Genomic DNA, 14,737 nt, shown 5'->3' with positions numbered 1-14,737 from the left:
TTCAAATGCATGCCTGTGGATTTGACAGGGTTTGTTTCCTTCACTCCCACCTCCTCTTCCTCCTCTCCATTTTGAAAAAAAATAATAACGTAATTTTGATTTGCAACCCAGCAAATGAAATGACCACAGATCCCTTGTGGACTACGAGCTGGGTTTCCATGGGGCAAATGTGACCAGCTTTCAAGGCTGATCCTGGTTTGAAGAAAGCGAGCCCCAAACTCTCCTTCCATTCCCCTCCCCTCTTTTTCCCCCTTCCCCCCCTTTCTTCTCCCTTCCACCTCAAGTTTCCTGCGGAAATGGAAGACTATTTATATTTAGAAAAGGAACTCAGGGTGCTTTTATGATTTGAAAAATTCTCTCTAATAACTAACTTGGTTGTTGGTTTTCAATAAAAGAAGCTCCCCATTCTAGTTCCCGGCTTGGTGGCTTTCTTGAAAAGGGGTGGAAGTGTTCTTTCGTCCGTTTGCTCATTCATTCATTCACGCATTCACTCATTGAAATTTTCAACAGAGGGATTGGATTTTAATCTGAACTAACTGACGTCCCCATTACAGATAGTCTTTAACTAGAAATGATTTTGCTTAGTGACACTTCGAAGTTAACAACAATAAGCATTTGTATTTATTATTATTTTTTGTATTTTATTGTCACTTATAGGCCACCCTTTTCCCTGAGGGGACTCAGGGCGGCTTACAACTCATGGGAAGGGAGTGCAAGACAGAACGTAAAATAATATGTGGGTACAAATAAAAATAGCAATAAAACACAACATTCATTCAACATTCGGGTGGGGTATATGAAGATCTTATCCCCAGGCCTGACGGGATAGCCAGATCTTAAGGGCTGTGCGGAAGCTCTGGACTGTGGTGAAGGTGCGAATCTCTACGGGGAGATCGTTCCAAAGGGTCGGAGCTGCTACTGAGAAGGCTCTCCTCCGCGTAGTCGCCAGTCGGCACTGACTGGCGGATGGAACTCGGAGGAGGCCCACTCCTCCTGCGATCTGATGGGACGAAGGGAGGTAATCGGCAGAAGGCGGTCTCTCAAGTACTCAGATCCACTACCATGGAGGGCTTTATGAATGGTAAGTAGCACCTTGAAGCGCACCCGGAGATCAACAGGTAGCCAGCGCAGCTCGCGGAGGATGGGTGTTATGTGGGCGTACCGAGGTGCGCCTACTATCACTCGCGCGGCCGCATTCTGGACTAGCTGAAGTCGCCGGATGCTCTTCAAGGACAGCCCCATGTAGAGCACATTGCAGTATTCCAGCCTAGAGATCACAAGGGCTCGAGTGACTGTTGTGAGAGCCTCCCGGTTCAGGTAGGGTCGCAACTGGCGTACCAGGCGAACCTGGGTAAATGCCCCCCTGGTCACAGCTGACAGATGGTGGTCAAAAGTCAGCTGTGGGTCCAGGAGGACTCCCAAGTTGCGAACCCTATCTGAGGGGTGTAGAATTTGACCCCCCAGCCTGAGCGATGGAACACTGGCCAAATTATTGGGAGGGAAACACAACAGCCATTCGGTCTTGTCCGGGTTGAGTACCAGTTTGTTAGCTCTCATCCAGTTCTTAACGGCCTCAAGACCCTGGTTCATCACGTCCACCGCTTCATTGAGTTGGCACGGGGCGGACAGATACAACTGCGTATCGTCCGCGTATTGATGGTATTTTATCCCGTGCCTCCGAATGATCTCGCCCAGCGGTTTCATGTATATGTTAAATAGTAGGGGGGATAAGACCGAACCCTGCAGCACCCCACAAGTTAGGGGCCTCAAGGACGATCTCTGCCCCCCCACCAACACCGACTGCGACCTGTCCAAGAGGTAGGAGGAGAACCACCGCAAAACAGTGCCTCCCACTCCCACCTCCCGCAGTCGTCGCAGAAGGATACCATGGTCGATGGTATCGAAAGCCGCCGAGAGGTCAAGGAGAACCAGGATGGACGCATGGCCTCCATCCCTGGCTCTCCAGAGATCATCGGTCAATGCGACCAAAGCGGTTTCTGTGCTGTAACCAGGTCTGAAGCCGGACTGGAAGGGGTCAAGATAACTTGCTTCCTCCAAGGTCCGTTGGAGCTGGAAGGCCACCACCTTCTCAACAACCTTCCCAAGAAGGCAGCTTACAACCATATTCAGGCTTATAACCGTTGTACATTCTGCGGTTGAAATTGACAACTAGCATCCATTTCTCACAATTGCAGAAACCCAAGGGGGTGTTATCGTACTACAATGCCTTTCCAGCTGGCTTTGGACAAGTAAAGTCAATGGGGAAATATACACATAATGAATGCATGATGATAATATCTCCTGCTAAATACATGGAAAAATCCCATTGGGGGGAAAAACCACAGGGTTAGGGTTAGCTCCTGTTGTGGCCCGGCAGGAGCTGTTGGAGCTGCCGACAGCGAGGGGTCTTATGAGTCGGCCTTGGAGGAGGTGAAGGACCCTGGACAGGGTGTCGACTCTGAGCAGGACAGGGAGAGACTGGTTGGCCACCAGGTGGCGGCAGAGCATTGGATCAAAGGGAATGTTCAGGAAAACATTTGGGAGTTGTTTCAGGATGCACGCAGGCAAAGGGCTACTCGACAACGGAGTAACTACAGGAGGTGATTACGAGCAGCTGATGCTGATTAAGATCCTCTCCTGAGTATAAAAGAGACGGTGCCATGCCCTGGTTGCAGGAGTCAACGTTCTCGTTCACGAATTAAGAGAAACCAACTTGGAGAAGTAGGTTTGCTGGAAGAAGCCTGTTTGCGGTGCTGCTTTTGTATATAGGACTTTTTGCCAGAGTGATTTATCTCTTTTGTTTATTTTGGGCTTGCAGCCAATGAGAGCTTGGACTGATTAAAACATTCTTTTGTACATCTGTTTTGGCTTTCGTTCCTGGACGGAGAAGGGGGGGGGGTCAGAACACGTATCTATGTTTCCAGGTAAAATATATGGGGAAATCTCATAGGGGGAAAACTCACTTAGGTTTAGGGTTAGCTCTCCTTGAATTTGGGGAGCAAAATGGACATCGCCAACAGATTCACATTACATCAGTATGCTTAGGAAGCCTGTCTAATTTAATGGCACATAATCAAATAACCCTGACTTATTGTAAGAATAGGGAAGGTTCGTTCATATCTCTGGGCTATAAACAGTTTAATATTTCACCTGAGAAGATAGACCTTCTATCTGAGAGCCGAGGTGGCGCAGTGGTTAAATGCAGCACTGCAGGCTACTTCAGCTGACTGCAGTTCAGCAGTTCGGCTGTTCAAATCTCACCGGCTCAGGGTTGACTCAGCCTTCCATCCTTCCGAGGTGGGTAAAATGAGGACCCGGATTGTTGTTGGGGGCGATATGCTGACTCTGTAAACTGCTTAGAGAGGGCTGAAAGCCCTATGAAGCGGTACATAAGTCTAACTATTGCTATTTACTATTGATTTCTAGCACACACATTTTCATTTTAAGACACTGAGTTGCTCTTTTAAACCAGGAGTGTCCCAAATCCGATCCTTGGGGAACGTTACATCTGGTGGATTTTTAACTCCCAGAATTCACCCTCCTTCCCCTGATTTACCCCAAGGTGGCGCTGTCGGTTTATCTTGCATTCTGCAGGAGTCAAGGATATTTCTAAAATTTAATGCAATTGCACCGTTTCTCATTTTTCAAAGCAAGTATCTCATTTCTCTTTTCTCAGCACTTAGAGAGGTAGATGAGACTGAAGGAGGGAAAGAGGAAGGGAAGGAGGGAGATAGAGCCGAGGTGGCGCAGTGGTTAGGGTGCAGTACTGAAGGCCACTTCAGCTGACTGTTATCTGCAGTTCAGTGGTTCAAATCTCACCGGCTCAAGGTTGACTTAGCCTTCCATCTTTCCGAGGTGGGTGAAATGAGGACCCAGACTGTGGGGGGCGATATGCTGACTCTGTAAACCGCTTAGAGAGGGCTGAAAGCCCCATGAAGCGGTATATAAGTCTAACTGCTATTGCTATTGCTAGATAGAGACCGGGGTGCTAACGCAAGATGCTTTGGGTTTCAAAGGCGGAATTTAGTGATTGTGCATCCATAGTGCATGTATGCGTGTACAGCTACACAAATCTTTGGTTATTTTTCTAAATTCCAGATCCGTTAAACAGAACGTCCCTTCTTGCCTTTCCTTTAAATCTACTTCGATCAGATCCCCTTCAAACCTGGAAGGAGAGCTAAGAATATGCAACTGTTTGCAATTTGCTTTTTTTCTCTTGCTCTGGATTATTTTCATGGCTTTTTTCTCTCTCTCCCACTTCTTCCTTTATCTGCCCGTTTTCAAATCTCTTCCCCTTCTCTGCATGGGAAGAAAGCAACTTACGCCCCCTTCTGCACAGCCAAAACTGGTTCAACAAATCAACGTGCCCAACACTCAGTGCCCAGATTCAGCTCAAATTTGAAGTGCGCAGTGTTATCTTTGGGCTGCTGTAGAGGATGGTAAGAAGTGACGAGGGTCATTGTCTGATGGGCCACAGAATCTCTATTGTTCATGGAAGAAAGGGATGTGAATAGAAAGGAATGTGATTGTAGGGCTAACACAAAAGAGATCTTTGGTCCCCGGAGGAGAGCAAGTTCCTCCAACATCACAAGACCAAAGTTAAATCATTAGGCTTCGTAAGTGATGTATCCGCTTCTCGTTGTCCTCATCTCATCCGATTCTTTCATCTCATCATTCTTTGGCTGCCGTATTTCGCTTGCTCGGGGGCAGGCAAAGATTAAAACACACAAAACCTTAAAAAGAACTGTCAACCCTCCCAACGCAGTCAGTTTCGAAAAGAAAGAATTTCGGAGGCCAAAATTAGCCAAAAGTATACTTTTACGAAAGCCAGGTGGTTGCAGAAGAAGGCAAAAACCGGATCTGGGATTTTCGCGCGCAAAGCATATGGTTAACTTTCCCCTTGTTTCCACTTTCCTCTCCTGGTTTATCTTTGTGAGCCCAGTTCGATTCTAACAAGTTGTTTGGGAAACAGTCCCTGGATGGATAGATGGTGTATGCTGCATTGTATTGTGTCACTTTGCAACGGCCAGCAGCTCTTCTGGAATGGCATGATGTCCAATTCCTCTCATGCGACAACCCCCCCCCCCATCCCTTATCCAGGGTTGGGGCTACGGGGGGTTCGCAGGGGTTCAGGAGAACCTCTAGCTAAGATTCTGTGCAATTAGGAGAACCCCCCAAATCCAACTCCTGGCTGGCCCCGCCCACCCCATTACTCCCCACGCAGCCCATTTTGGAAGCAGGTAAGTGGAGGACGCACACAGAGGCTTGGGGAGGATGAAAAACAAGCCTATCGGAAATTTGGGAAGGAGCTTCCGGTCTCCAGAGGGCCTGGGGAACCCGTTTCCGCCCTCCCAGAGGCTCGAGAGGGAAGCCTCTGGAGCCTGGGAAAAGTGAACCCCCCCCCCGTCATGGTGCAGGAGGCCTACTAGGCCACACCCACCATAGCCACGCCCACCCAGCAACAGGGCAGAGAACCCCTTGCTAAAATTTTTGGAGCCCACTTCTGCCACCCTGAAGTCCTTCCCACCATTGAATATGGCAAGCGAGAAAAGCTCTCCCTGATGAGAACGTTGGTCTTGAATGAACGTTTGTGAAGTACAGAGGATTAACTGGTCCCGTGGGAGTAAAACAAAGACTTATAACGAAGAACCCAACAGAAAGATCTCAAGCCAGACAGTGAAGTAATGGGTCTACTCTAATCCCCTGGGCAAGGGAACATCCCCCCTCCCGGCAGAGAAAAGGCTATCTCAACCTTGGAAACTTTAAGGCCCTCCAGCTCTTCCCCACCAGCGGTGCTTCCCTCCAGCCTTCAGCCAAAGCCCCCCCCCCCCAGGAGGCTGAAGCAGACCCCAAGTCAGAATTTCTGCCCCCCTCTGACCCGCACAAAAAGACCCCGAAGGGGGAGACTCTCTGCAGCCACACAAACGTCCATTGCACGTCTCCGTCCCAGGGGCCATAATTTGAGGACCCCTGATTTAGTGCAATATAAAAAAAAACATGCAAATAATTTTTCTGCGGACCACCAACATTTTCTCGCGGACTCCCAGTGGTCCAGGGACCACCAGTTGCTGACCATTGGTCTAGGCTGCCTCTTATTCAGCTTTTCCACTTTCCTCCGTCTCCCAAGTGCATTCTCCTGTGCCATCTGCACTCGCTGAAGTTGAGAAGCCGCAATTCTCGTGTCAGCATCCCTCCCTAATATAATTAGGAAAGAAAGACCCAAAGATTCCATGTGTAGGAAATCAAAAGTACTTTTACAAATTACATATGGCTAGAGAGCGGTTGCATAGCAAAGTCTGGTTAATTAGGCGCGAAAGCAGTTGATATATAGAATAGCCCATTCCACACCCCCTGGCATCATAGGCCCAGTCCAATCATAAATCCTCCAAGTGTCAGGTGTGAGATAACTTCAAAAGACATCACGAAGATGGAATGTCGGTGCCGTTAACCCAGGCGGGAAAACATCCACGCATGCGTGGTCTGTCCATCCAAAGACTTCCAGAATCTTCCTCCAGCACAACAAGTAACCCCACCCAAATACTATGCCCTCCCTCCCCGTTTCAATGGCAGCTGAAGCAACACCAAAGCAGAAGCTGACATCTCGGCTGTAAACACGCCAGTTTTCTCCCACGTTTCTTCTTTTCCCACTAAACCCCGTTCCTCTTTGAAAAAGGGGTGGCCCTTCTCCTGCGAGGAGACAAATCAAAGGTGGGTTTTGGGATGCGCCAAATGGGCTTCCTTCTCCTTCTGTGCGCCCAGGACTTCTCCTCAACTGCTTTGTGGGAAGCTTCAGTTCTGACATCTCCCAAAAGAGATGCAGCTCTAACCACGAAACCTTGAAAAGGTTTTTCTCTTACCCTGCGAGGAATCAATAGTTCCGTGGCAATTCTCCAAGAGCTGCAGAAGGAACGGAAAGCGAGGAAGCAGACCGGGAGATGTTGGACTTGAACAGGGTATTGATCCACTATAGTGCGATAGCTCTCTAGAGATCCACTCGAGAAGAAGCCAAATGTCAGGTAAACTAGACGGGAGACACGATCGGATGAGCGAATTCTACTGTACTGCACAGATCTGCCACCATCTCTTAAGAAGCTAGAAAAGATCCTTTCTGGATCTCTTCCTCTGATCGTTATGTAGCTGCAGGGGACACGTTTAACTCTTATATGACTTGTTCCCCGCGTAGCATTTCTTGGCCTGGGCTCTCAAGGTCTTTCTCACACACAAAAACCAAATGCACAGGGACAGTATATGTGGTACCTTGCTCAATAGCAATAGCAATAGCAGTTAGACTTATATACCGCTTCATAGGGCTTTCAGCCCTCTCTAAGCGGTTTACAGAGTCAGCATATTGCCCCCAACAGTCTGGGTCCTCATTTCACCCACCTCGGAAGGATGGAAGGCTGAGTCAACCTTGAGCCGGTGAGATTTGAACCGCTGAACTGCAGATAACAGTCAGCTGAAGTGGCCTGCAGTACTGCACCCTAACCACTGCGCCACCTCGGCTCACAGTAGCAACTGTGAGAGGGATCTTGGAGTCCTAAGCGAAGAACCATTTAAATAGGAGCCAGCTGTGTGCAGCAGCTGCCAAAAAAGCCAACACAGTTCTAAGCTGCATAAACAGAAGGATAGAATCAAGATCATGTGAAGTGTTAATACCACTTTGTAATGCCTTGGTAAAGCCACACTTGGAATACTGCATTCAGTTTTGGTCGCCACGATGTAGAAGAGATGTGGAGACTCTAGAAAGAGTGCAGAGAAGAGCAACAAAGATGATTAAGGGACTGGAGACTAAGCTATATGAAGAACGGTTTCAGGAACTGGATATGTCCAGTTTAATGAAAAGAAGGACTAGGGGAGACATGGTAGCAGTCTTCCAATATCTCAGGGGCTGCCCCAAAGAAGAGGGAGTCAAGCTATTCTCCAAAGCACCTGAGGGCAGGACAAGAAGCAATGGGTGGAAACTAATCTAGGAGAGAAGCAACTTAGAACTATGGAGACATTTCCTGACAGTCAGAACAATGAATCAGTGGAACAACTTGCCTCCAGAAGTTGTAAATGCTCCAACACTGGAAGGTTTTAAGAAGATTTGGATAACCCTTTGTCTGAAGTGGTGTAGGGAGTTGGACTAGAAGACTTCCAAGGTCCCTTCCAACTCTGTTATTCTATTCTATTCTATTCTATTCCATTCTCCTTCCTAAAGTGTGACTCTGTGTATTATAGACCCGGCAAACATCCCAGGGCATGCTAGCCTACAGCCGTTGCCTTGAGAAAAACCGGTGGCCTCCTATTTTGCAATTCCCCAGAAGAGAACATTTTTCTCTCTGCTGTCAGCTGAGCCTTCAACACGATCACGCCAAGCGCAGGATCGATGGCAATTGAGTTATTTTGTATTTTTAACTAGGCTTTCACAGGACGGGTATTTTGTGTTAAGTCCATTTAGCTGGAGCTCAGAGGCAGCGGGATGAAGATGGAGAGGTGGCCTTGAAGGGCCAGGAGGAGCGTTGGCTGACCCCAAGCAGCCTTAATGCTTGGAAGGAGCTCTCAGCACATCTGAAATTACATCCAAGAAGTCCACACATTCCAGGAGTTCTTCATTAGAAGACCTTCTATCACAGGCAGAGAGAGAAAGAGAAAGAGAGAGAGAGAAAGAAAGAGAGGGAGGGAGGGAGGGAGGGAGAGCAATGGAAGAGCTTGGGTTGCCTTCTATGTGAATTTAGAATATAGGAGAACAGAGTTGGAAGGGACCTTGGAGGTCTTCTAGTCCAACCTCCTGCTCAAGCTGAAGATCCTTTATCATTTCAGACAAATAGCTGTCCAGTTTCTTCTTGAAAACCCCCCGTGACCACAACCTTCTGGGGGCAAGTGGATTAATTGTTCTTACTGTCAGGAAATCTCTCCTTGGGTTAGAAGGTTGCTTCTTTGCTTGACTAGTTTCCAACCATTGTTTCTTGCCTTTCCTTTTGGTGCTTTGGAAAATAGTTTGACACCCCCCCCCTTGTCTTTGTAGGAGCCCCTCAAATATTGGAAGACTGCTGTCATGTCTCCCCTAGTCCTTCTTTTAATTAGACTTGTTTTTGTTAGTTGCGAAGTCGTGTCCGACACATCGCAACCCTATGGACAAGGTTCCTCCAGGCCTTCCTGTCCTCTACCGTCCTCTGGAGTCCATTGAAGCTCAGGCCAACTGCTTCGGGGACTCCATTCAACCATCTCATTCTCTTCTGTCCCCTTCTTCTTCTTCTGCCCTCAATCAATCATTCCCAGCATGAGGTTCTTCTCCAGGGAGTCCTTCTTCCTTCTCATCAGGTGGCCAAAGCATTTGAGTTTCCTCTTCAGGATCTGGCCTTCTAAAGAGCAGTCATGGTGGATCTCCTCTAGGACTGACCAGTTGGATGGCCTTGCAGTCCTTCTTCTTTTGCCCTCCATCCTTCCCAGCATGAGGCTCTTCTCCGGGGAGTCCTTCCTCCTTCTCATTAGGTGGCCAAAGTCTTTGAGTTTCCTCTTCAGGATCTGGCCTTCTAAAGAGCAGTCAGGGTGGATCTCCTCTAGGACTGACCGGTTGGATGGCCTTGCAGTCCAAGGGACTCAATGCAGGAGTCTTCTCCAGCACCAGAGTTCAAAGGCCTCCATTCCTTGCCTTCCTTATGGTCCAACCTTCATAGCCATAGCTCATTAGTCTAGTCATACCCAATTCCTGTCATTTATTCCTGTAATTTATTTGTCATTGGGCACAATCATTTGTTACTTACAATACAACACAATACAATAGCAGAGTTGGAAGGGACCTTGGAGGTCTTCTAGTCCAACACCTTGCCTAGGCAGGAAACCCTAAACTGTTTCAGACAAATGGTTATCCAACATCTTCTTAAAGACTTCCAGTGTTGGGGCATTCACAACTTCTGGAGATAACTTCTGTTCCACTGATTAATTGTTCTAACTGTCAGGAAATTTCTCCTTGGTTCTAAGTTGCTTCCCTCCTTGATTAGTTTCCACCCATTGCTTCTTGTCCTACCCTCAGGTGCCTTGGCAAGTGTCAGCATTTAATCTGTTGTGACTGATCTTGAAATATAAGCATGCTCAACTCTGGATACTGGATACTGGGATCAGAAGCTTATTGGAGAATCTCATGCCTATAAGGCACACCAGAAAACTGCAGAACAACTCATAAGAAGGGCGTGGCAAAGGATTTCTACTTAATATGTCGAAGAAAAGTTGGTATTGTAGAAAGGTAGCCCCCACCTCTCTCCTCGCAAAATGATTTTTTTTTTAAAAAATAGATTTAAAAAAAAAATTTTTAAACAAAACAACACATACAAAACAAAAAAAGAGAAGAAAAAAGAACAACTTTCCTCCATTTCATCAAGCATCTCGTTTGGATACAAGTTTTTGTGCATCAATTCTTAAATTTAGGATTAACATCCCTGGTTTACATTAAACATAACTGGATATTTCGCTGTCATTGAGCATTATGTGTTCAAATTACCGTTAATATTCTTTCATTTGTAACAATCCTTATTTCCTTGAATTCATAATTATCTATCAAATAACAATACGTCTTTAAAGTATTATAATATCACCTATCATCTCTAAGGGGAAAAAGCGGAGATTAGAACAAAGAATTCCCATTAATTTATAATATACATTCATATTTTCAATTGACCATAACACCAGATGGTGTTACAAGCGGCGGAAGGGATGGTAAACAAAGCAACCCAAATTGTATATTATAATCTTTTAAATGGAATAACAAAAATATAAGAATGGCAAAGAAAAAGAATAACTATGTGAATGTATACCTATAATTGTATGTAAGAGAATAAATGACAGTAAGAATATAAAACACAATATAGGTAAACAATATTGTGTTATAAATAGCTAAGTATAAATAATTATAGAATAGTACATAAAAATGGATAACGAATAAGGGGACCATGAATGCAAGATAGAAGGGAAGGGAAAACACTAACTGTAAAGAAACCGATACGGAACTGCCGTATGATATACGATGGAACTTCTTGTTCCTATGTTGTTTTAAGTCATGTGTTTGTTTTTGTTGATGTGTTTATGTGTTTAAAATAAAAATTAAAAAAATATATATTTTGAGGGATATTAAAAAGGCGGAATATTATATTTCCCCTAAAAGAGAAGTTGTAAATGTGTTTTTATTTTCCATTTTCATTTCGTACAGTCACATATATACTGTGCATAACTGGGGCCATACAACATTAAACAATAAACACAGCCATTCCTCTTGTCAACAATACCCCCCAAAATAGAAACCCAATGTACCTCTTCGACCCTCCATACACCCTTTCTTTCCCCCCCCAACTTTCCATCTTCCCTCCATCATTCCCCTCTACTCTACTTCCCCTCCCCCTCTACCACTCCTCTCTCCCAGTACACTCCCTCCCTTCCTTCTCACCCTCCCTCCCATCCTCTCTCCCACCCTCTCTACCCCTCTTTCTTCTATCCCTCTACTCCTCCCTTCGGTGTATTTCTACTATCTATTAATATATTCAGCTTGTCCTATTTTTACAGTGAAATTAAAGAGCAACAGTATACAAGTGCAGTTGCGTTACTTTAAAAGAAGTTGACACCTTAAATGAGGTACAAATTCACGGTTTAGGCTTCCTGTCCACGATCCTGATGTGTCCCTCAATGAAATCGAGTTTGACACCCCCGTTGTAGAAAAAAAACACACTTGAGGTCACCCAAAAAAGCTTCCATTACTGGTGGTGGACTTCAACTTGGACTTACTGATCCTGGTCCAACCCCTTCACCATCACTTCCCCACATCTTCTGATCCTGAAGCTAACCTTTGGATCTCCCTTACAGCTTCCTTCTTTCCTTTTCACCTTCCCCGCCTGCCGTTTTTGTTGAGTTGCGTCGCGCCCCTGGGGGGGTGGGTTTCTGCTCCACGTTCCACGAACCCACCTACTTAATTGAAATGTCAGTCAGGGCCTTGGGAGAGCGAAGAGAACGGGCATCCAGGTGGCGGCTACTTGCCTGGGTCCAAAGGAGATGAGAGTTGATTGATGGCCGTACCCAGGAGGACGAAGGTTGATGAGATCCATCTGCATTGCGCCGTGCGACAGGTATCATCACTGACAATCAAGTACCAGTTGATTTGGTTTTGTCGTTCTCTTGTGACAACAGAGTAGAGTTGACAGTCACTTTCCGGCGGGGGAAATGAGCGGGCTGACAATTTTCAATTTTTGAGTCAGCAGAGAGAAGAGACCAAAGGTTAATTTCCCACCCCCATCCCCTCTTCCAGACCTGTGAATATTAGCCAGAATAATAGCCAGAGGTTTAATATTTGGCTCCCTCCAATTTGTTGAGATGGTGCAGCACAAGAACAGAAAGACCTATTCTTCAAAGCGACAGAAGGCAGGACAAGAAGCAACGGAAAGAAGAAGAAGGAGAGAAGCAACCTAGAACTAAGGAGAAACTTCCTAACAGTGAGGACAATTAATCAGTGGAACAACTTGCCTCCAGAATCTGTGGGTGCTCCATCACTGTATAATCTTTATTGTCATTGTACTTAAATACAACGGAATTGGTTTGTCCCTGGAGGATTTTTAAGAAGAGATCGGACCGTCATTTGTCTGAAAGGGTACGGGAGAGGGGTGTCAAACTTGATTTCATGGAGGGCCACGTCAGGGTTTTGTTTGACCACGCCCACACCCAAGTGGCAGTTGGAACAGAGTTCCTTTCAGGTGGGGAGGATGAGTAGAACATCTAGCTTCTTAGCATCAGAGCGTGTTAACAATGATGTCAGACATACTAATGAGCTGATGATTTCAAAAAAATCCTTTCTTAGCGAGCACCTAGAAGCCGAGAGGAACATACGTGAACACTCTATGCAGAGAGGGGTGATTGAGGCTGAGCATACATACGGTAATTAATAGGGGAAAAAAAGAAAATAAATCAAAGGCCCAGGCAGGAATTCATTCATTCATTCTCATTCTCTCTCTCTCTTTCTCTCTCTCTCTCTCTTTCCCTCTATCTCTCTCTCCCTCTCTCCCTCCCTCCCTCCCCACTCTCTCTGTGTCAGCCTTTATTTTGTTATATTTAGCAAGTTTCAAGAGGAGAAACTGTGAGAGGCGAGGCAGATCTGGGCTGTGCTTACGGATGGATTTCAAAGGGAAAAGCCAACATTGGGTTAGAAATAGAGTTGAGGCCCCTGTTGCTTTATGCGTGACAAATAAGGCGTAAATAATTCAGCATCCTTGCTTTCTTGCCTGACAAATAAGAAACACAGGCCTTTATCTCTAAGCTGCCCTTCTCCACCCTCCCAAAAAAGATTTTTAAATCTCCTTCTTCTTCTTCTTCTTCTTCTTCTTCTTCTTCTTCTTCTTCTTCTTCTTCTGTTTCTTCTTCCCCTCCTCCTCCTCCTCCTCCTCCTCCTCCTCCTCCTCCTCCTCCTCCTCACGATTAGATTTCAACAGTAAAAGCCAACGTTTGACTCTGGCGTCATAAAAATATCTCCCGTAAAAGTGTCTTGGCTTTCAAGCACCGATATCGATTAATAAATGGGTCCTTCATAGCTGCTGGCATGTCTAACCTGGTTTAATTTGAATGCCCGTCATTATAGAAATATACGTATATAAAATGTATATTCAACCTCTTCGTGCACAGTTAGATAGGAAAGGACCAGGGACCCTGAGACGATATTTTTAAATGTATCTGGCACCTCTTTCAATCGCTATGCAAAATTTTGGAAATTACGGCTCCCCCGTAGAGTGGGGAGGAGGGAAGACCCCTTAAAGTGATAGGTAGTGCTAAAATATTTAACAAAACTCCCTTTTTATCCCTCAAAGCCCATGTTTTATTCAATGAAGCCCAGGGAGATGCTATTCATCTCTGGCTTTTTCTCTAGCTCTTAGTCCTTGACCCATCAAAGGAAACAGGGAAATGGAAAGGGGAGTTTAGATGGGAGGAGGAGAAGAAGGGGGAGGAGGAAGAGGAAGAAGAGGGAAGGAGGAGGGAAAGGAGGAGGAGGGGATGAGGAGGAGGAAAAGAACAAGGAGGAGGAGGAAGAAGAAGAGGAAGAGGAAGGAAGAGGAGGAGGATGAGAAGGAGGGGGATAAGGAGGACGAGCAGGGGGATGAGGGGATGAGGAAGAGGAGGAGGAAGGGGATGAGGAGGAAGAGAAGGAAGAGGAGGAGGAGGAGGAAGAGGAGGAGGAGGAAGAGGAGGAGGAGGAGGAAGAAGAAGAGGAGGGAAGGAGGAGGAGGAAAAGAAGGAAGAGGAGGAAGAGGAAGAGGAGGAGGAAGAAAAGGTGGAGGAGGAGGAAGAGGAGGAGGAGGAAGGAGGAGGAGGCAGATGGGGGATACGCAGGATGAAGAGGAGGGAAGGAGGAGGAGGAAAAGAAGGAAGAGGAGAAAGAGGAAGAGGAGGAGGAGGAAGAGAAGGTAGAGGAGGAGGAGGAAGAGGAGGAGGAAGGAGGAGGAGGGGGATGGGGATAAGCAGGACGAAGAGGAGGAGGAGTGATTTAAAACCAACTAAACATTAGATTCAGATTTTTAAAAAGTCAGTTCCTCGAATTTCCTTTCATTCGGGCTTCCATTTTTGTCCCTTGCTCAGCTGGTAAAGATGGATTTTTAAAACGGTTGCTGCCAGTCGATTTAAACATTTTCTCGAGGAAGATTGCGAAGAGTCACATAGAATAGAATTCGGATTGCTTCGATCCAGAGGACCATCTCCTGAACTTTCTGGATCTCCACAACTAGCTTGCAAG

The sequence above is a fragment of the Thamnophis elegans genome, chromosome 14 (genome assembly GCF_009769535.1).
Source record: "Thamnophis elegans isolate rThaEle1 chromosome 14, rThaEle1.pri, whole genome shotgun sequence".
Lineage (NCBI taxonomy): Eukaryota > Metazoa > Chordata > Lepidosauria > Squamata > Colubridae > Thamnophis > Thamnophis elegans.
The sequence above is the reverse complement of the archived record's forward strand: the minus strand, read 5'-3'. Positions refer to the sequence as shown.